Here is an 18335-nt window from a genome sequence, read left to right as displayed (position 1 = left end):
GACCTACCCTCTGTAGAGGTCTCCAGCAGCTTTACCTTGTCATGCCCTGTCAGAAATTCCAGTTATGATCCTGAGATTAAATTTTCACTATAAAATCTATTTATGAGCCATCTCAAGGTTGCTGCCCTCCTTGGTTAAATACTGTCTCCTTATTTCTCTAACCCTGAGGTCAGTTTGCCATGGCACTCTGCCTTATGGTGTCTTTCCCCTTCCCCTTTTCCCATATCATGTGATATCTCTCCTAACTCTACTCCTACTCACAGCTAGCTAATTCTTTTGGGGTGCTATGTCTCTTTCAGGAACTTGTCTTTCATAAGCTCGTCCAACTCTATTTCATATTTACCATTTTTGGTCTCTAGTGTATCCCATCATTTTGTCTGTATTCCCCCAAATAAATCTATCTTTTGTCAAATAGAATGCCCAATGTGAATTCTTCACATGAGCAAACTCCAACTTTTGGTGCCTACCATCATCTGGTGTCTACATCATCTACATCATTTTGGTCCTCAAACAACACATTTGGTGCCAAACCCCACATCATAGATCACATAACTGGGAACCCAGGGAGCAATCCTCTCAGCAGACATGTTGCACCAAGTGGGGAGCTTGGAAGGAGTCCACAAGGGAGAAAGACCCTTGAGACACAGCAGTATCTGAAAAGTGAATAGATTTGGCTACATGTTTCCTTCACTTGTTCCTAACAACCACTGAAATAAAAGTTTGTTCCCACACTTCCCATTGATTACACACATACACACACACACACACATACAAATGAGAAAGTATACTTCAGGTTTATGTGGAAAATATTTTGTAGTGAATGTTTTTATTATGACATCATAGTAAACTGCTCTTCTTGGAGCTAATGATGTCTTCTGGCTGACAAAACACAAAAGGTGGGGACTTAGAGGTATAGGTGTAGGATCTTGGGAGGATCAAGTTACCCCTGGAATCTGGGAATAGCAATTATTCCTCAGTACCCAATGTGTAAGTATGAATAAAAGTTAGAAGACTATTCCAGACCATAAACTACAAATGCAAATTAGCAAAAGCTCTATAACCTGCTTTTAGGGAATTAACTGGGGCATTATTAGGTTAAGGGTCTCACTTGAGTTTAAGACAGAGGTGGAGCTTCATTCCAGGTCTATATGCCATGATATACTGCAGCATATTTACTACAGAAAAATGACTCTTTAGCTCTCTTCTCATCCTTTCCCCTTTCTTTCCCTTTTCTCTTTGTGGAAACTACCTCAGGTTGCTTCTTGTAACTGCAAAGAATTCCAAATCTGTCAATTATTTGCTGTCTGAGCACTAGCCAAGGTAGGTTCAAATTGCAAGGAAATCTCGATTGCTTTAGGTTTTGTGATAATAAACTTCCTATTAAATAGCAGGGTGAGCAGGAATAGCATAATTGTTTTGAAAACCTTTTATATATTGCAATTGAATAGAGTGGTTTCCATGGCCTTATTAACCAAAAATATATTGCCAGAGCTAGTTGCCTGTTTAAGGAGCATTTGGTTTTTAAACAATATTTACAAAATTCCTACAGGAAAGTTTAATTGGTATGGTCTGAACTGATATAACATAAATGGCACTCATGAGCTATTTTACTTTGTACAGGCAACTCAATTCACAATTGATTTTTAGAAATCAAACCAGTATTTACTGCTTAATATAGGGATAGATAAAAGGATGTATTTAACCTAAGATTTGTACCTACAGATTTTCTTCTCCAGAGAAAGAACTTCTATGATTTGGTTAAATATTGTCTCCTTATTTCTCTGACTCTGAGGTCAGAGGCCTGAAGAAGGCAGTATAAAAGAAGTCAGTATAACTGAAAATCTTATAAAATTATATATAATATAAATACAATATAAGCTTTTTGAATAAAGAGGCTGTTTTCATTTTTGTTTTTTTATCCCTGGTATTGAGGATCAGCTTATTAAGTGTGCTCATTACCAACAGGCAGACTACTTGATCATGAATTCTTTCGTCAAGGGCATCCTTGAAACAAAAAATATATATAAAGGAATTGTCAATCCTGTGCATCCCCTTTTGACTTCTGTATCGATAGTGGAAGAGTGGAGGTAAAGGGCAAAAGGGTGCTGTCTATAAATTTGATAGTCTATAAATTTTAACATAGTTGTTGGCTCCCTAAATATCCAAATACTTGTCCAAAACCGATAAATAGACACATTATAGGAAGAGCTAAATTGTGCCCATCCTAAGTTAAAAGCAGGATAAAGTTTGTAGCTAAGTGGAAGGATAACTTTTGAATTCTCCTAAAAGGTGCAAATAAAGGAAGTGAGCTGGATTGTTTTTATCATATACTCAAAGGAAACAAAGAAACATCATTTCACTTTAACAGCCCCCTTAATGACTATTAGGAAGCTTTCTCAAGGACAAAGTAGGGGGAAGAAGGAACCCTGAGACCCATTCATTGAGGCATAGATCTCATCATTTCCCAGTGTCTCACAATTTTATTTCCTGCTGTGGGAACTTCCAAGTATTCTTTGCTCTCCGCAGAGATTAAACATGCTACAGAAATATCAGCTACAATTTTGGAAACCAAATGTAGGACTTTATATAAATCCTTATCACATTTTATCTCGAGAAGCACTGCAGCAGAGCAGACAGACAGCTCGATTTGGAATCAGGAAGACCTGGATTTATGATGTATGCTATCTGTGGTGATCCTGGAAAAGTCACTTAATTTTTTAGTGCCCCAGGCAACTTGCTAAGACTATAAATCACAGACAAGTTGTCTGTCTTTACTAGTGAAGGGGTTTTCCACACCAGGAAATTCCCTACTCTAACCACTCCTCAAAAGTTTATTTTTCATTTTATTTGATGTAGCCTATAGTCCCATCATGTTGAAGTAATTTTAGATTCTATCATTGATACAAGCCTTTTGTCTCTTGCGAATTACTTATTTTGATTTTCTCAGTAGTAGTAGTGGTAATAGTAATAACAGTTGTTAGGTTATTGTAGGTGTGTGTTTTTGATGAAATGAGAACACTTAATAAACTGATCCTTTCCCCAATTCCCTGATGTTTAATTGATGAAATCATAGAATGTAAGGGGTAGTAACAAAGAAAATAATGCATATACACATACATACATATGTTGTGTTTGTGTATTTCTTATATGTGAAGTCCTGAAAAATGTTTCCATATTAGTCATGTTGTAAAAAAAAAAAAGCAAGAAGCAAAAAGTGAATAAAGTATGCTTTAGTCTCTAGTCAGAGATCATCCAATTTCTCTCTGGAGATGGATAGAATTTTACATCATGAATCCTTTAGGATTGTCTTAGATCATTGATTAATCAGGGTAAGTCTTTCATAGCTGATCATTATTATATGCAGTTACTATGTACAAATTTGCTTTACTTCTGTTCACTTTATTTTGCATCAGTTCCTGTAAATCTTCTCATATTTTTCTGAAACCATCCTGCCTCATCACTTTTTATAGTACAATAGTATTGTCACAAATTCAAATACCTCAATTTGTTCAATCATTTCCTAATTGATGGGTATTCCCTCAATGTCAAATTCTTTGCCATTACAAAAAGGGCTACTAAAAATATATTTCTGTATATAGGTCATTTTTCTTTTTCTTTGGGATACAGATCAAATAGTGGTATTGCTAGGTCAAAAGATACAGTTTGTAAAAATGTTGCATATTTCTTTAAATTGTTCTTCAGAATGGTTGGACAGTTTACAACTCTATCAACTCTGCATTGTTTGTGGTTATTGTTACTATTGTTTAGTCACATCTGATTCTTTGTGACCCCATGGACCATATATTCTAGACTCTTCAATTCTCTATTATCTTTCAAAGTCTCTCCAAGGTTGTGTTCACTGTTTTCATGACACTATCTATCCATCTTATCCTCTGCCATTCTCTTTTCATATTATTTTTAATCTTTCCCAACATCAAGGTCTTTTCCAATGAGTGTTGTCTTTTTGGGGTTCATTTTTGGGCCAAAATATTTAAGCTTAATTTTCATTTTTGACCTGCCAGTGAATACTCTGAATTAATTTTTTAAAATATTGACTGATTTGCCCTCCTTGTTGTCCAAAAAACTTTGAAAAGTCTTCTTCAGTGCCATAATTCAAAAATGTCAATTTTGTCACACTCAGATTTCCTTGTAGTCCAACTCTCACAGCCACAAATTGCTACTAAAAAACCATAACTTTGAATAGACTTTTGTTGGCATGGTGATATTTCTGCTTTTTAGCATGCCATCCATATTTGTCATAACTTTGCTTCCAAAGAGCAAGCATTTAAAAAATTTCATTCATGGCTGCAGCCACCATTCTGCAGTGACCTTTGAGCCCAAGAACATAAAATCTGATCCTGCTTCCATTCCTCTTTCTATTTGCCAGAAAGTGAAGAGACAAATTATCAAGTTCTTAAATTTTTGGATATTAAGCTTCAAGCTAGCTTTTATCTCTCCTCTTTCACCTTCATCAAGAGGTTTCTTAATTTCTCTTTAATATAGGACATTAGAGCAATATTGTTTGTATATTGTTGATATTTCTCCTGTCAACCTTAATTCTGTCTTTTGATTAATCCAGCCTGGCATTTCATGTGATGAAATCATGATATAAGTTAAATAAATAAAGTGACAATATGCAGCCTTGTCATATTCTCTTTTCCAATCTTAAATGATTCAGTTATTTCATTTTTGGTTCTAACTGTTGCTTATTGGCGTGCATATAGGTTCCTCAGGACAAAAGGAAAATAATCTGGTACTTTCATCTTTTTGAGAACTTACCATATTTTGCTGTGACTTGCAAATGTTGGCAATTTGATCTTTATGTCCTTTGACTCTTCAAAAACCAGCCTATTCTTTTGGTAATCATCAGTTCACATAGGGAGAGATTGTGAAATCTTAAGCATAACTTTGCTAGCATATGAAATGAGCACAATTGTTTGGTAATATGAACATTCCTTGGCATTGCCCTTCTTTAGAATTGGGATGAAAATTTGTGATCTGACTTTGATATCGACCATCTGGTAATGTTCATCTGTAGACTTGCCTTTTGGAATGTTGAAGAAGAATGTTTTTAATGACCAGCAAGTTATCTTCTCTATTAGTCTCTTCTCTGCTTCATTTTGTATTCCAAGGCTAAAATTGTCCATTATTCCAATTACATTTTGATGTCTGACTTTAACATTCTAATCCCCTATGATTAATGTGACATCTTTTTTGGGGTGTTATTTCTAGATGATGTAAATTTTCATAAGACTGATTAATTTTGTTCTTTTCCTAATCAGTGGCAGGAGCATGGACTTGTATTACTTTGATGTTGAATGGTGTGCTTTAGATTAGAACAGATATAATTTAGCCACTTTTGAGATTATATCTCAGTACTGTTTTTCTCAACTTTTCATTGACTATGAGGGCTACCCCATTTCTTCTCAGAGATATTTGCTTGCAATAGTATGTGTAGTAATCATCTGGACTTTTAAGTTTACTGATATCCAAGATGTTGATATTTAATCTTTCTGTCTCTTGTTTGACCACATTCAGTTTATCTTGCTTCATAGATCTTACATTCTAGGTTCCTATACAATATGAATTTTACAGCATTGAATTTTCCTTTCTTCACCAGATACAAACACAGCTGAGGATTTTTTGACTTTGGCCCAACCACTTCATTCTTTCTGAAGTTACTTATAGTTGTTCTCCACTTTTCCCCAGTGGCATTTTGGATACCTTCTGCCCTAAAGGGCTTATCTTTCAGTATCATGCCTTTTATCATTTTAATCCTGTTCATGGGAATTTTTTTAGGCAAAGATTCTAGAGTACTTTATTATTTCCTTTTTCAGTGGATCACTTTTTGTCAGAAGTCTTTACTCTGATTTGTCCATTTTAGGTAATCCAGAAAGGCATAACTCATAGTTTCGTTGAACTATTCAGGTCCCTCCACAATGAGAAGGAAGGTGATACAGGGGGAACAATATATTAATGTATTTGTTTTTCTTCACCTTCTTCAGAATTTATCATTTTCCTTTTTTTGTGTGTGTCACATTAGCTAATCTAATAGATATGCGATGGTACTTCCAAGTTGTTTTAATTTGCATTTCTCTAATTAGTGGTAATTTAGAGCCCTTTTCATGTTACTAATGATAGCTTTGATTTCTTCTGAAAACTGCCTGTTCATTTCCTTTGACCATTTATCAATTGGGGAATGACTTATTTTTCTAGATTTGTCTTAGTTCTAAATTCTACAAATTTGACTCAGAAATGAGGTTTTTGTTTTTAATCAGAGAAATGATGTAAATAATTTCTCTCTAGCTTCTCACTTTTCTTCTTATCTCGGTTATATTGGTTTTGTTTGTACAAACCAATTTTTAATTTAATGTAATCAAAATTATTCGTTTTATATAAGATCACTGTCTCTTGTTTGGTCATAAATTCTTCCATCATCCATAGCTCTGATAAGTAAAATTTTCCATGCTCTTCTAATTCGTTTATGGTATCACCTCAAGGCATTAATTTCTTATACTTGTGGAATTACAACTTTCTTTTGAGTTTATTCCCTAAAATATATTTTTTATTCTAGGCATTTTCTTCTATACACTCCTTTCCCAAGATTCAGATCCTAGATTAGGACTTCATTTCAGGGTGAGGTTCCTTTTCTCTTTTGGATGGGGAAGACAGGTCCAGGTTGGTCTTATAGTTTCCCAGCTTTACCATAAATATTCTAGAAAATATCTAAAGGGGCATTAGAGGGAATAAAATTCAAGAAGACAGAAGGGCAATATCATAAAGTAAACAAGAGTACAAATCCATGAGAAAATGAAAAATATTAGAACTAAGTTATCTGCTATCAGAAATAACTGACCTGGAAAACAGATCAGAGAAAGATAAGAATTCAACTTCTTTAAAATGACAAACAAAATTATATTTCGGTAGGCAGCTAGGTGATTCAATGGTTGGAGTGCTGAGTCTGGAGTCAGAAAAATCTGAGTTCAATTCTGGCCTCACACACAAGCTAGACATATGAAACTCAGCAAGTCATTTAACCTCTGTTTGCCTTAATCCATTGGAGAAGGAAACCATTCAATATCTTTGTCAAAACAACTGCATAGACAGTATAGGGTCAAAAATAGGGGTCAAAAATAAATTCTAAAATAAATTAGTTGTTCAGTAAATATTACTGAACAACTGATCAGAAAATAAGGAAGAGTTACTAAGCCTTTTGGTGAGGGTGAAAGAAGAAAGTGTAAGAGCTGGCTTAAAGTTTAGCAAAATTCCTCCCCAAAACTGCTCCCCCACCCTACTGATCCTAGCACTTTCTGGCAAATAGTGGAAGAAGAAATGGAAGCCAGGTTAGATTTTATATTTTTGGGCTCAAAGGTTACTACATTTGGTGACTACAGCTATGAAATTAAAAGATATTTGCTCTTTGGAAGGAAAGCTATGGCCAATCTGGACAGCTTACTAATAGGTAAAGACAGCACCTTGCTAATAAAGGGCCATATTAGTCTGACTATGGTTTTTCCAGTAGCAATTTATGGCTCTGAGAGTTGGACTATTAAAAAATCTGGTGTTGTTAGAAATTAGAAAAATTGTGGTGTTAGAGAAAACTTTTGAGAATCCCCTGGACAGCAAGAAGATTTGTTCAAATTGAACAAATCAGTCAATACATAAAGAAATTAATTCTGACTATTGATTAGAAAGCCAAACATTGAAACTGAAGCTTAAATACTCTGGTCACATAATGAAAAGTTGGAACTCACTTGAAAAGTCCCTAGTGTTGGGAAAAATTGAAGGTCAAAGGAGAAGGGGACAGCAGAGGAGGAGATGGATAGATAATGTCATGAAAGCAATGGATATGAGCTTGGACAGACTTCATGAGATAATAGAGAACCATAGGACCACAAGCTCACAAAAAGTCTGACATGTCTGAATAACTCAATTACAACAATCACATTTCAAGAACTCATAAAAGACAACTTTATAATTATTAGAATCCAGAGGGCAAAATGAAAATAGAAAGTATATACTGGTCACCTCCTGAGAGAAATCTCAAAATGAAAATATCTTGGAATTCTATAATCAATATCCAGAACTTCTAGATCAAGAAAAAATATTGCTAGCAGAAATAAAGAATTTAAGTATAAGTAATCAGTCAAGATCATAGGAGAGATTATATTGGAGTATGATGTTCTATTAGACAAAATAAAAAAAAAATCTCATAACCAAGAATAGCTTACCCCTTATAACAGAATCCTACAGGTGAAAAATAAACTTTTAAAGGCACAGAGACATTTTTGAACATTCCTAATAAAAGACCAAATCAGGGTAGAGTCTTTGAAAGAGTACACAGAAGACAAGAGAAACCTCAAAAAATCAATACATTTGAGTAACTGAAAGGGGCTAAATTATAATCAAATGTTTATATTCTAGGGGAAGAATAGAGAAATGTGCCTTCAGAATTCTAATGTTTTCAAAGGTAAAGAGGGAGTGATGAAAGAAAAGCACAGAGATTGATATTAGTTTTGTCTTGTCTTTCTAGTTTTAAGAAAAACAAAGGGAAATAATATGCTAAGAAAGAAATGAGGGAGATATGGAGAGAGAAACATATGGTTTCTCATAATTTGGGTGTGCCAGATTCATTTTACAAATGTGCAAAGAGGATGGGGTGTGGGGCATCTCATGAACTTCACTCATTTGAAACGGGAAAAGGAGGGTTGAAAACACACATACAGGCATCTCATGTGGTAGAAATACACTGAATTTAATAGAGAAACAGGTGGGGACAGGAGGTAGAAAAAGGTTAAGATTAGAAATAGAATAGGTTTGGAGAAGCAACAGTTACAATCAAAATAAATTTCAACTCGAGAGGGAAGATCATAGGAGAGGAGTTAAAAGGAAAAAAAAGTAAGATACAAGGATCATAGTCTAGGCTGAGTGAAAAAAGGAGGGACAGAAGAGTAAGATAAGACAACTTCAATTACATATTACTAGTGTTGATCACATTCCTTTTCTTTTCCAATTTTTTTTCTTTGCAAAGATAGCAGCAGTGGGAGGGAAGGAGTAGGGGGATAGGAGGAGAAGAGAGAAAATTAGAGGATATGATGGTGGGGGAAAAAACTGTGAATGTGAATAAAAAATAAGAGGATGGCAATATGGATTAGGAAGCAAATTCTAGCAGTATTTTGTTAATAAGAAACATATTTGAAACAAAGAGTTTCATGAAATTCAAATGAGGGGTTGAAGCAGAATTTATTATGCCTGAGGTAAATTAAAAAAAAAAGAGTAGAATCATGTTTCCAGAAAAGGCAGCAACAAAAATAGACATAGTTAAAAGGGAGAAACTACATTTTTGACTAAAGACATCATAGATAATGAAACTAATATCAATACTTAATATATTTGCTCTGAATGATACATCATCTAAGTACTTAAAGTAAAAATTAATTGAACTATAGGGAGAAATAGAGAATAGAATTCAAATTGTGAGGAATATAATGGGGGCAAAATTATGACCTGAAAGCTCTCTCTCAATTATTGAATGTGAATTGAAAAGAGTGTATCAGTCTGTATTTTTCCATTTATCAATTTATTAGCTAGGTGGTACAATAATATTGATCACTGGGCCTAGAGGCAAGAGATTTTGGCATCATGTCAACTGGGTTTGATACTGGTTAAGCCTGGCCTCTAAAGAGAAGAGACAAGTTCTTTTTCATATTCCTTGGTTCTTGCTACATCAATCCCAGAATCCTAAAGAAAATCACTTAGGCTAAACTTTGTTTCATGTCAAATGTCTCCCTTGAAGAGAACAGAAAAGTATATAAGTTACAGTGTAAATCAGAGATAGTACAGTTATTTATTTCTTCCCTATCTAAAAAAGCTTAGAACACAAAAATTCATGAATATATAACAAGAAATACTTAAAATATTATAGAGGAAGTAATATAATAAAACATGAGGCTGTAGAACAGTCGTTTCATCTTCACCTTGACTCCTTTATGGTCCAAATTAAAGCCCACAGTTTTTGGCAAAACAGGTCAGTATTTATTCTTATCCTCCTGTCTCTACTCATCTCCCCTGAGAAGCACTGCAATGGTAACAGGAAGCATTTCCATGAGAGCAGCTGGCACCAACTGAAAAACCCAGAAATTCCAAAAATCTCCAACTCACAAGATTGACTCCTAGGCTGAAAATATTTATATTAGATCATTTTTAGTCACTCATGATCAAAGATAAATATAGGTAGATTCTGATTCTGATTTACCTCAGTGAAGTTGCACTCTAGTTCCCATATAGGAAGAGTTGGGATAAGTGAGAGAAGGTGGAAGAGAATGATGTATCCTAGAGAGAGAATTCCATGTTGTATATTCCAGAGAGAGGAAAAACAGAAGAAGAGCAAAAGTTTTTTCTCCATTAAAAATCTAATGAGAGGGTGCTTTTTCATTGTTTTCTCCTCTTCTGAGACACTTGCTATATTCATGGACCCTATTTGCCTTCCTCTTCATAAGTATGAGTCCTTCATTGTACCTTGTGTATCCTTAGAGATATTTCAGGATAGCTCAGCCAATTTATAGATTTAGTGCTCTACTGAAAGGTTATTTTATAGAACTAGATAAAATAGTAGCAAAATTAATCTGGAAGAGCAAAAGATCAATAGATAATGAAAGGAAAATAAGGTGCAATGAGGAAGCAAATGATCATATATTTTCTTTAATGTCACTTCTATAAATGAAGATACAGAAAAATCAATATAAATATGTAAGAACAAGAACCATTCCCCGATAGATACATGGTCAAAGATATAAACAGGCAGTTCTCTTTGAAGATTTTTAAAAAATGAACTTGACAGCTATCAACAAACATGAATATTTCAATATGCAAATAATAAAAAAGATTATATATGAAAGTGTAAATTTCTACTATATGTAGTTTGTTTTGAACATTGATATTGTATATTAAAGTTATATACATTAAATTTAACATGATAGTGTCATAACTTCCTTGCTTGTCTTTGTCAAAAGAGATACTTTCTCCGGAATCCAAGATTCTTTCATGGTAACCCCCCTCCCCCATCTTATTGTTAGGTAACAATATTAATATTACTTCCATATTCAATGCATCTGTGATCTCATTGATGTGGCCATACCCTTCATTTGTGTAGGTTTCAAGTTCTCCATGATTTCTTGTCAGTATGATTCTGAACTATATCTTTTCATTCATCCAACCCAGAGGGTCAATTCAATGTATTTCTGGTGACTCATAGAGCAAAGGAAAAATGTATAGTGGGCCTAAATTGACTTTAACATATTAACAGCGATGACTATCAATGATGAGAAATGATATAAGTTATCATCAAGTTACATTTATTGATCAGCATAATGTACCAGATATGGTAGCTCTGGGAATAAAAAATTTAAAAAAAGATAGTTCTTACACTCTAGGAACTCAGAATTTAATGGGGAAACATTATACAAGCGACTATGTACAAGCAAAATGATAATCAGAGAAGGTAGGCATTATGATTAAAGAGGACTGAGAAAGACATCTTATAGAAGGTGAAACTTTAGATGAGAATTGAAGAAAGTCAAGGAAGTCAGGAGACAGAAATGAGGAAGGAGAGTTTCTGGTATACATAGACAATGAAAGTGCTTGAAGTTGAAACTATAATCAAAGAAATGTATGAATAAATGAATTGAACTGGTCAAGTAGAAGGACAACATAAGGATTGCATATGTATCCCAGAGATATTGGTAGTAATATGAATGGAATATCCTGGAGACTGAAGTCAACAGTTGTGGCAAGTCTTCAAAAATTAACCAAATGGTCTCTTGAGAAAGGAAATGTAGTGCCAAAGGAAAGATCATGTGACTGGTGTACTGGACTATACTAGCTTCTGCAAACTGACAGTGTGATGAGCTGCAAGAAGAAGGATGGCAGAGAAATGGATGAGAGGAGAGAGAGCTGTGAAGGAGACCTTCCGATGCATTGCTACAAATTTTTATTACCTGATAGGATTGTTCTGAGGAAACATTTAATGTTTATTATTATTATCATATAGGTGCAAATTAATATTATTATTACTGGTGTTTTTCTGTTTTTTTTTTTTTAAGCAAGCATCTGGGACAATTATCTATAGCGTGGGGGTCCTAGGCATCCGGGGGTTGTGACAATACCTCAAGGGGTGTATGATTAATCAACTGGAATTTGAGAAGATGGATTGTATCACATCATCCTTCAGACAAGCTAATTTTGAGGTCTGTCTCCAATACAACAATTCTATCTCACCCCCTGGGTCTCCCTGGCTATATCTGCTCTATATCCACCCTCACTAGGTTTCCTGGATTTATCAGTTCCTAATCCCTTTCCTTTTCACTGTATATATTCGCATCCCAGTTTCAGTATGTCCACTCTTTGAACCCAGATTACCTGATGTTTATGCAGGCATTCAACTGACCATTCTTGAAAGAAGAAATTAAATGATCAACAATCACATGATAAAAATCCCCCAAATCACCAATAATAAGAGGAATTCAAATGATAAAACTTTGAGATTTTGCATCATGCCCATCAATTTGGCAAAGAGGACAAAAAAGGAAAATGGAAAATTTTGAAGGGGTTGTAGTAGGAGACAGACATTAATTCATCATTGGTGGATCTGTGAAGTGATCCTATAATTCTGCAAAGCAATTTGGAACTTTACCCCAAAAAGGCACTAAAATGTGTACATCCTTTGACCCAGGAATACCACTTCTGGGCATACACAAAGAGCTTAAAGACAGAGAGAAAAGATTCATAAGTACAAAAATATTTATAACAGCACGATTTGTTTTATCAAAGAAATGGAAACAAAGTTGGTGACCATAAATTGGGGAATGGCTGAACAAATTATGGTATATGAATACAATGGAATAGTATTATGTTGTACTGTGTCAATTTGTATGAATTTATGCAGAGTGAAATGAGGAGAACTGGGGAACAAATTATACAATGACTACAACATTGTAACAGTTTTTAAAGACTTAAGAATTCAGATTAATGCAGCAACTAATTTCAACCCCAGAAGATTGATGATGAAGCATTCTTTCTTCTTGGCAGAGAGATGGTAAACTGTAAGTGCAGAATGATACATACATATTCAGAAGCCAATATGGGAATTTGTTTTGCTTGACTATACTTATGTAATGGGGATTAGGTCATGCCTAGATTGCCTAACATGGAGGGACCCTGTATCTTCTGTTCTTCTAGGGAATGAGAGGAAGCTAGAAAAAATTCTTTAAAAACTGTCAGACTGGGACAGCTTATTTCCTTTGCCCTCTTGCCTGTTGATTCCAAAGATTGATGATTATGCATAGTTCATCCATAGATTAGAAGCCATGAACTGAACTGGGAAAGAAGGAAACTTTATCTCCTCTCCCCTTTTATCTTGTGGCTCCAAGAAATGATTCCAGGGGTGTTTATTTCTTTGTTTCATTTATTCTTGGTGAGCTGGGAGCAAGAGTTTTACAAAGCATATTTTATCACTGACAGGGAAGCCCCGAGAACCCAGGGCTCCTAGAACATGGGCCCAAAGCAGATTTTAGAGATGCAATTTGGGATTGTATTATATAGGAACTAACTAAGCTGTTTGTATATTTGTTATTACACCTTTGATTTAAATATTACTTTGTTGAAAATTAACTTGACTGTTAAGTCATTAAATTGGGGTATTGGGGACCCAGTCACACTTAGGATAATATTACTTTGAGAAAATAGAGTCATTTGGAGAGCCTAGATACTCCCCCTCTTAATGATACCAGAGAATCTTGATGGAGGGATGAAATATCACAAGCCTGACATTCAGGCAGTAGGTGGCTAGGAAAGTTAGTGTTGCACTTACAATACAAGGAAGGGATTTTTTTCTTTTGTGGGAGAGAGTTGTGGCAAATATGAGGATGGGGTGAAGTCCAGAATAGTGAGAATGAAGAAGAAAGAAAAAAAGAAGAAGGAGGAGGAGGAGGAGAAGGCAGAGGAGGAGGAGGATGAGGAGGAAGAGGAAGAAAGAGAAGAAGAAGGAGAGGAGGAGGTAAATAAAGAAGGAAGAAAAAGAGGAAAAGAAAAGAAGAAAAAAGAAGATGATAATGGAAGATGAGAAAATATTAGAAAGATGAAGAACAGGAAGAGGAAGCTGAAGAAAAGGAAAAAAGGAAGAAGAGAAATAGAAAATGTCAGTTAAATATCTTAAAAAACACCAAAAGAAGCATTTGAGAATTCAGATGGGGACACAGACAAGGAAGATAGTATTAGTATCACTATCTAAAATTTAATATATACTTTTAAAAGTTATACACAATAGAGATTTACAGTTTCATACACAGCATCTTTTCCTGTTCTTTGTATATGGATAGGTGTATTTTTGTTTGGAAACCTCATAATAAAAAAATCAAAGCTCCCTCCCTATGAAAGTGGGCTGAAGCAGGACGTGGGTCTGAAGAGTGTGATCTTTGGAAATGAGAAAAAAACAAATTTAGAAAAACAATCTAGTTCTTCAAAGATAATAGTTCCTATATGACTCCCATCGAGTGGGAGGCATATAAAAATGCATATCTCCCCTGTCCTCTAAGTCAGTCATCTCTTCTCACAGCAGAGCTTCTTATCCCCTATGAGACACCAGAGTCAGTGAAGATCAGGCCCAGAGAGCCCAGCTGCTATGCCTAAGGGGAGCAGCATAAAGTTACCAGGAGAAAAGAAGAAACCCTAAGGCCTTGGAGTTCCAGAGATGGGAGCTAGCTGTTCTTCTAATTCAGGTTTGACTGAACCACACCTCCAGAAGAGGTACAAAAGTATACATTTTTCTGTTTGCTTGTTCAGGACCTTGTTTTTCATTGCTTTTTTTTACCTTATTTTCTGTGATATCATCACTAGGGTGAGGGGAAATCACTTGGTCAGGGACACTCTGATCAACTTCCTCCCATTACATTAAAAGCAGTTAAGGAATGTTAAAGAGATATGACTGTGTAATACTCTGGGAGAATTAAAGGGAAGGTCAGAAATATTCCAAAGATGTCTAAAGCAAAGCCTCACTTCTAGCTTCCATAAATATCTTCTTTTCTGCCTTTGTCTCTATTACTTTAGATTATAAAGAAGAGGGATGGTGGTTGTTAGAGAGATGGAAGGAACAAAAAGGACCCTGAAAATGCCTTTTTCCTCCCTAGGACTCTTACCCAGGATGGGACACTTCCATTGAATATGGCTCCTCCTCAGAAAAACAAAAGACTTTTGAAGAACAAGTGAAATAAAAGATGCCTTTGGGTAACAGGGAGATGGAATTTATTTTAAGCATGAGAATTCCTATGATGTAGGATCAAACAGCTCTTTAGGTGTTGAAACATTTTCCTTTTTTTCATTTTTTAAAGGAAGAACTAAATGGAAAACTTCATGTAGCTTGGGAAAGAAAAGTTTAGGTCATAGTATCTAGAACTCAAAAAGACCTTAGAGACTATTTAGTTCCTTCCCTCTCATTTTTATGAATTTTAAATTTTTATTGGTATCTTTTTTAACATCACCTTTATTTCTGAATACATCCTTCTTTCTTTCTTACTGAGTTATACCTTGTAACAAAGAAGAAAAAAGAAAGAAGCAAAAAATGTTTCAGTAAAACTAACTAATCCATCAATTGAGTTTGACAGTATATTCAGTGTTGCATATCCATAGTCCTCAACCTCTATTGAGAGAGGAGGGTACATTTTAATAATCTCTCTTCTGCAGTATTAAACTCAATCATTATAATGATACAGCACTGAGTTTCTTTTTGTTGTTGCTGTTATTTTGTTATTATTGGAATAGGAACATTTACATTGCTGTAGTCACAGGGAATATTGCTTTCTTAGTTCTCTTTATTCACTCGGTATTACTTTAGTACATTTTTCCAAGCTTCGTATTCTCGTCACTCATCATGTTCATTGTTTCTTACGACACAGTAACATTCTATTACATTAATGAAGCAAAATTTGTTTGGCCATCCTCTAGTTGAAGGACATCTTGCTACTACACACACACACACAAAATGTCATAGTGAATATTTGGGTATATAGGAAACCTTTTTGTTTCTGCCCTCTGCATCTGTTTTTTTCCCCATTTGCTTCTTGGATCAGGAATTCTTTAAATCTCTACCATGTGTTCCCATCTACTATATTTTCAGGATGAGGGAAAGATGGTTTCTCCCCAACCCATCACAGAAAGAGATAGAAAGACTCCTATTAGGAATGAAAGAAACAGACAGAGACAACACATGCAGAGGAGAGAGAGACATACACACACAGAGACAGAGACAAGAGAGAAGCACACACAGAGAGACAGAAAGACACACAGGGAGAGAGGCACGCAGAGAGATACCGAGACAAGAAAGAAACAGAGAATTTAATTTATACTTTAACATATTTAACATGTATTAGTCAACCTGCCATCTCGGGGAAGGGGTGGGAGAAAGGAGGGGAAAAGTTGGAACAGAAGGTTTTGCAATTGTCAATGCTGAAAAATTACCCATGCATATGTCTTGTAAATAAAAAGCTATAATAAAAAATAAATAAAATATATAAAAAAGAAAGAAACAGAGAGACAGAGAGAAAGAGAAAGAGAGAGAGAGAGAGAGAGAGAGAAAGAGAGAGAGAGAGAGAGAGAAAGAAATGAAGGTCAGAGTATCTTCCTTTAAGGTTTAATGAGAGGGGCACTTAGAATTCGACTTTGAAGAATCTCCCCAATCTTTTCCCTTTAAGACATGGAAAAGAACCATTCACATTTTGCTGATTATGGGCCTAAAAGCTGAGCCAGATGTTAGTGCTGGAGGTGGTTCTAACATCAGCACTCTCTTAGTTCAGGTTTTATGTTAGGATGAAATGAGGCACTGAAAAGTCATTGAGCAATTAGTAAAGGGAGATTTACTTTGCCCTAACACAGAAAGGATGGGCAACAATGATATAATGGTACTTAGTATCTTTGGATTTGCTCAGGAAACTACATCATGAAAGGTCAAAACAATCAGATCTCAAGGGCAGCTTTGTATTTTTTTTTAAAAGAAAAGTTAAGAAGTAGACCTAATTCAGATTGGACTGGTAGACATTAGTTTCATTGCATTTGGCCAGAAATATGTCAACGACATGGTACAGTGAGTAAAGCACTGACTTTGAAGTCGGAAGACTTATTTTCTTGGGTTCAAATCTGGCCTCAGACATATATTAGCTGTGTGACCCTGGCCAAATGACTTAAGTCTATTTGCCTCACTTTCCTCACCTATACAATGAGCCAAAGAAGGAAATGGCAAACCATTCCAGTATCCTTTCCAAAAAAACCTTAAAAAGGATCATGAAGAGTTGGACATAACTGAAATGACTGAACAATAGCTCCAACAAAAGTCAGAGGAACTCAGCTCATGCTCTGTGGAATGAATTCTACCTCATTTCAAAGATAACAGGTTTTGCAGCTAGAAGGAATTTTATAGTGTCTATAATTCATTTTACTGATGAGGAAATTAAGGTTTCACAAATATTAAGCATAAGTAACTCAAATCACCTGACTTTAAGAAGTCACTACTTATATGGTTTAGAAATAATAATATTAATTATTACAGTTTTAAATTTTAATAGAAAGGCATTTAACCTTTTTGACACTCAGTTTCCTTATCTCATGAAATGGGGATAATGCACTTAGTTAACTTGCAGGATTATAAAGAGGACTAAATGAGATAACTGTAGCACTTTGCAAATCATAAAGTACTCTATGAGGTGATCCAAGTTTTAGTGTACTTTCAAGTTTTAATAATATAGTTCTGAACTGGAGAGGATAAATGATTTGTCTAGAGTCACATGGCTAATGCATTTTTGAAGTGGCATTTGAAGGGAGGTCTTTGACTTTCTAGTACTTTGTTCCTAAATGTTACTTTCTGTATTGTTGTTGCTGGAAAGGGGAAGTGAGAAGGGTATCTGTTGAGATAAAAATAATTAAAAAAAGAAGATTTTTATCTGGATAACTACAATCTTTTTTAGACTGTGCTTTTTCTACCATGTCCTGGAAACCTTTTTCACCTGAAAGCTTCTTCCACCTCTGGAATTTACATACTGGAAGTACTCTGCCCCAAGAACCACAGTTTAAGGTTGCACAGTTGAGTGCTCTTAGCATTTTTCCCAAAATCTGCTTCTCTGGGTTATATTTTCTGTAGCCAGTTCTCCCATTTTCTCCCCCAAGTTCCTCTTTTGTGAGTTAGCTTCTCCTATTAGAATATAATAAGCTCCTTAAGCTGTCTGTTAAGTACTTAATAAACATTTGTTAACACAGTGTCTTATGCATTATTATTTAAGTCGAAAGATTTTAAA

The 18335-nt window shown here is 35.0% G+C and overlaps 1 long non-coding RNA gene across 2 annotated transcripts; it reads left to right on the top strand.

Moving 5' to 3' along the window:
• The first annotated feature begins 892 nt into the window (after window positions 1–892).
• On the top strand, window positions 893–15251 carry LOC116419625. Of its 2 annotated transcripts, XR_004229882.1 has the most exons (4): window positions 900–987; window positions 1255–1320; window positions 14612–14802; window positions 15183–15251. It is a non-coding gene; the product is annotated as an uncharacterized LOC116419625 (long non-coding RNA). The 2 variants fall into 2 exon arrangements; XR_004229881.1 differs by lacking the exon at window positions 1255–1320 and having other exon boundaries at window positions 893–987.
• The last annotated feature ends 3084 nt before the right edge of the window (window positions 15252–18335 follow it).

This window comes from Sarcophilus harrisii, chromosome 5, assembly GCF_902635505.1.
Source record: "Sarcophilus harrisii chromosome 5, mSarHar1.11, whole genome shotgun sequence".
Taxonomy (NCBI): Eukaryota; Metazoa; Chordata; class Mammalia; order Dasyuromorphia; family Dasyuridae; genus Sarcophilus; species Sarcophilus harrisii.
Note: the sequence above shows the minus strand (reverse complement) of the source record. Positions and strands in the feature narration are given on the sequence as shown.